General features: G+C 39.2%; 1 protein-coding gene across 1 annotated transcript in view; it reads right to left on the bottom strand.

Annotated features, from left to right (window-relative positions):
- The window catches only part of CTCF (CCCTC-binding factor), a 33,867-nt gene extending 29,159 nt beyond the window's left edge, over nt 1-4,708 (bottom strand). Inside the window, exon 1 of the mRNA XM_035898777.1 lies at nt 4,008-4,708. The gene's annotated coding sequence lies outside the window, so the exon portion shown is untranslated. The remainder of the gene's footprint in view (nt 1-4,007) is intronic.
- Between the last annotated feature and the right edge of the window lie 423 nt (nt 4,709-5,131).

Consider the following 5,131-nt stretch of genomic DNA (forward strand, 5'->3'; position numbering starts at 1 on the left):
ATCCTCCAAAAAGAAAAGAAAAGAAAAAAGGTTTTAATAATCTGGTAAGCTTTGACTGAAACTACCAGCCTTCAAAAACTTGTTTTTTCCAACCTGTAATGTGAAAATTCCTGAAGTACCTCCAAAGGTTTCTCTTGCAGTGCACACTAGGAAAGCAAGACTGAAGTTTATATTGCACCTCCACTGCAAATGGTTTAGCACGTAGAAGAAAGCTACTGTTTTAAAATGTAGTATTGTTACACTCGTATCAAGTTTGTACACAACCCAAAACAGGGGGACATTTTTTAATTCAGTATCATTTCCTGCTTTCATTTTAAATCTCTGGATTTTAGAGGTGGTTTCAAGGAAACAGCTTTGCAAATCAAATACAAGGAGACAGTGAAACTACACGAGAAGGTGAAGCAATTGGCCAAAAATCACTACTGGTTTTCCACAGCAGTGAAAAGCTCTTCCAGGAGCCAGTCCAGAGCAATGCTGTCTCTTTCATCATTAAACAATGGGAGAGTTCAATTCCCTTGACAGTGATTTTAAACATACAGCAAAAGTTTACTGCTCTATTCAAAACAGTAAAATAAAAAAACCCAACAAAACATTTGCAAATATCCAAATGCTGCCATTAGTACTTGTGGTCTCAACTCCCTTTTCAGAAAGACTCTACTTACCCCAAAACATTTTGAGGCATGGTTCCACAAAGGCTTAAATCAAACTCAGAGCTGCAGTTTTTCTAAACCCACTAAGCACACAAATGGAAGGAAATGGGGTGACAACAGTCCCGATGCAAGCCAATTTAATTTTCCAGGGAAGCCATGACTTTTACTTCCCTAAATGTGTTAGTGTTATTCCCAACATTGCAAGAGCTGTAGATTCACTTGTATAGATTTTATCAATAGGTTGGGAAAAAAAGAAAAAAAATTCTTTTCTCCAACACCAACATTAAAAAAAAAATAATAATGCCCTGCAAGGACAGATCAGTGTCCATTTAGTCAAGTAGTTTGTCTCCAAAAGCTCAAGCGGGAAGCGCTATGTAGGGAGCACAGTCAGTCATGTCCGTGGTTTACCACGCTCATCCCAACACCCAGCCACGGGATTAGGGATCTTAGCCTTTGGACATGCTGGTCCCTTTCTGAACCTACAGTGTCTCCACAGGCTCTTCCCAAAATAGGTTCTCCCTCAACTGTGGTGTGTTTTCCCAATTTCTTCCTCCTACAAGGGACAGGCTCACCACAAAACTCACTCTATCCACCTAAAAAGTTGGCTTTGTGCAAGTGCTTGGAACCACATGACAGAACAGCAATCAGACTGGGCGCAGACCAAATTTCTGCAAAGAACACAAGCGGTACCAGCAGAGCCACCCTATTTCCCTTCTTACAAACAGCCAGGAAAATCCAGACTTGCCAAACTCAAGCATCAGGTGCTTCTGTTGAAATTACCATCCAGAGGAGCACGTGGATTCTATGCAAGTTAGCTCTGCAGCTGAGAGTCCTCAAGCTTACATTCCCCACTTCCCATCTTCAAGATATCTAATACATGAAAAGCACTTTTAGCTTTCAGCAGTCTCCACCTAGAGATGCTTAATCCACCAGCAGGCACTGTAACGTTCTAGAGAGCTCAGAAACTGTCTAACACTTATGTCAAGTCTCCTCGCATGACACATTAACATAGCTTGAAATTATTAAGTGTTATTTACTCCTTCTTCCACAGCTTTATTCTCCCTATTCTTGATTAATTCAGTATTTTACTCAGCATCCACTTTAAAACTAGCATCGCTGCATTATAAAATAAACACAATACATATAAATGAAATGTATAAAATATGATTCAATAAACAATTTTGCATAACACATACAATAAATAATATTTTTTACTAAGCTATATTTCCTGAAGCGGATTCAATAGAAGTCACCTTGCTTCACCCTCACTGAGTATTTCCCATGCTACAAACTGGGACAAAGAAGCCCTTTAGTGATACAGGCTTAGGACCGACTGGATGGCAGCGCTGCTGACAAGGTCCTAGCTAGGGCTGCCTGGTAGCCAGCAAGCCGGACACAAGCCAGCAGTGAGCCCTGGCAGCAAAGAAGGAACATTTATCCTACCAACAGCTCACTAACACTACAGCCACAGATAAGGATTTTTACAGTCACAAGTTTGGACTATATATATGGGACTCTATTTTGACACCTCCAATATATATTGATACCTGCTTACTTTCTCGTGTTCAGAAGATTTTACCACTTGATCACATTCTTGATTTCTAAGGAAAAGTCCTAAGTCTATCTCTTCAAGAAGAGGGAAGCTGGTGAAAGAGGACAGGAGCTGCTCCCCATCATTTTTCTTTAGCATGATCACAAAGTCTGACCTCTTATGAATTACAGTTCTCTAAACTTATATGAAACAAAAGTAATTCAGTACCTTGCATCTGGCTGAAGAATTTCCATAATTTTTTCCACAGTCTTGATTCAAAGATGTTATGAAATTAAGAAATACATGACTGGTCTTCATATCATAATCCAGTGGTTAATCACCTTCACTGTGAAAAACTTCATCTTTTAATTTGAACTTATCTGGCTACAAATTCTTGTTGTGTGTGTCAGCAAGATTAAAAAGAGCTCACTAATATCCAGTATTATCTTGCCAGGGAGATATCCAAGGACTCTATAATCAAGTCACCTAAGTTTTGCCAAGAAGCTGCACAGTAAACTCTTAACACTTCACTGCATGGCATTACTCCTTAGCTCTCCATCAAACTGGAGATTAATCCCCCCGCAGCCAGTAATTTTGTTTGTTTAGTGCTGATGCCAGAACCATACACCATATTTTGGTAATGACTTCAACACACCCCACACAGGCAAGAAGGTATCTCTACTCATTCCATTAATGCACATTTAAGAACTACATTAGCGTCTTCATGACAGCATCACCTTGGAAACTCATGCTTAAGCTGTTTATCCACTAGGACTCCAAAATGCAGCTCAGCCACTGCTTTCTAGGACACCCCGTGCCTCAATTTAAATCCAGCTGAATTGCCTTATTCCCAGGTGTATGGCTTTAGTGCACACACATCTGAATGGGTCTGCTTCACCTGACAATCACAATGGCTGCCTTAGTGCTATTTGCTTTTCCATGAACCACAATTTTATCACACAAAAGTTTTAAATCACAGATCTTCTGCACCAATAAAATCAGTAATGGAAACAAATTGTGACAAGCAATTACCAGCTTTTGCTGAACATCCATGGAAACTATTCTGTCTTGTACACGCCGGGACTGCATCTGAACTATCCTGATCTGAATGGTATTCAGTACTAATTTTTATATTCTGCAAAGTCCTCAACATCAAGATACACCTTTAACAAAGCCAAATAATAAGGAAACCAGAGTTGTTAAATTTAAAGCCTTATTTACTAGGATTTATTACATCCTTTTCTCTCCTTGTTCACTAAATTCTGTACTAAGAATAAACAGGAGAGCTGGTAATAATGTAAGCTGTGTGTGCACTAACATCACGCAGTGCTGGTCAAATACCCAAGGTAGCTCAGGTGTCTCTGCACAGTGCTACATTTCTAGCTGCCACGTTCATCCACTCCATCTCCTTTTAATACCGATACACCAACACTTCTCCAACCTCCTGGAATTTCCCTAGCATTCTGAAGTGCATCAACTATACAACATTCCTTCCGTTACTACAGCTAGGGATATTCCAGCATTAAAAGAGGAAAAAAATACACTGGCCAAGGCAAACACCTCTCTTGCCTCCCAACGTATTTTGGGGGTGGTTTTTTATTTTCTATTTTGTCTTGTGTTTGTTTGTTGGTTGGTTTGGTTTCTTTAAACAAAAACAAACAAAACCACAACAGAGGAATTTCAGAAGCTTTCAGAACAGCAACGCAATTCTAAATACCTGAAAGAGGGAATAAGGATTACTTTGACATCCCAATTAAGGCAAGTAATATTCTTGACATAGTTGGACCAAGCTACCTTCTCCTCTATTTTACAGACAGCTACTTTACCTGCTGATGTTTGAGAGCCATACAAGCTTCTAATCGTGATGCATATTAAGACAGACAAAGGTGTATTTCACTCTCCAAACAATCTGTGATTTGGCTTCTGTTTTGTTAGAATTTGACAAGTTCAATGATGTCAACAGAAATTTTTAGATTCTGGGGAAAAAAGAAGAGAGGTAAAATAAGATATTCAGTACAAGCTGAACTTAACTCATAGTCTCCTTCCTCATCCTTTACATTTGAGTGAAGCTTTTCAGTAAAACCCATGAAGCTTTAGAAAAGTCATGGGTTTGTTTCTGTGGCAGAGAAATAAGACAATGCTGATAGCTAGCTGACAAAACACTATGTATTTGGACATGCTACCTGAAAACTACAGTGTGTAAAGAACATACCCTGTACCATAGTTTGCTTCACTGTTACCAGTACAGCAGCCCTCCCCTGTGTTACCTGGTCAGCACATCCTAATTGATCACCGCACTTCTTGTGCTTTTAAATGCTTTTATACACATACCTGGCCTCACCTCTTTAATATCACCTCCGTACAGCACACTGAAATCCTCAAGCAGCCAACAGTAAAAAGTGGGAGGGCTGGAACTGGTGTCTGAAAACCAACCTTTACGTAAGAAATGCAACTGTAATGACTCACAACTTCATCTGTAGTGACAGTTAAAGAATAATTCTTCAGGAATCCATCCTATCACAGATGTCCCCTAAGTAACACACATTAACTGCACCGATCTTGAGAGCTGTCTCTGTACTACTTCTGTATTTTCACCTGTTCAGAACCATATTGCAAAGACATTAAGACTTGATAGTTTCCAAGTTTTTATAATATTAAATGAGGGAAACTTCACCTTAGCTTTAATTTAAGCTAGGCACCAAAATTGAGTTGTTCAGTGTACAGTTACTTGAATGTTAATATGACCCGAACCATAAAACTCCCTACCCACCTCATGTTTATTCTACTCTTCTTTTCAAGGTTATTTTTGTTAATCAGACAATACTGAGATCACCCAGGTGAGCAGGTATTTGGTTTTCTTATTAGGTATCTGTCTAGAATAAGCATATCATTTAATTACTGAAGAATGATGGATTATTGGAGCAAAGTGGAAGGAGAAGCAGAACTGGGT

This window comes from Egretta garzetta, unplaced genomic scaffold (genome assembly GCF_000687185.1).
Source record: "Egretta garzetta isolate BGI_Z169 unplaced genomic scaffold, ASM68718v1 scaffold27, whole genome shotgun sequence".
In the NCBI taxonomy this organism is placed as follows: Eukaryota; Metazoa; Chordata; class Aves; order Pelecaniformes; family Ardeidae; genus Egretta; species Egretta garzetta.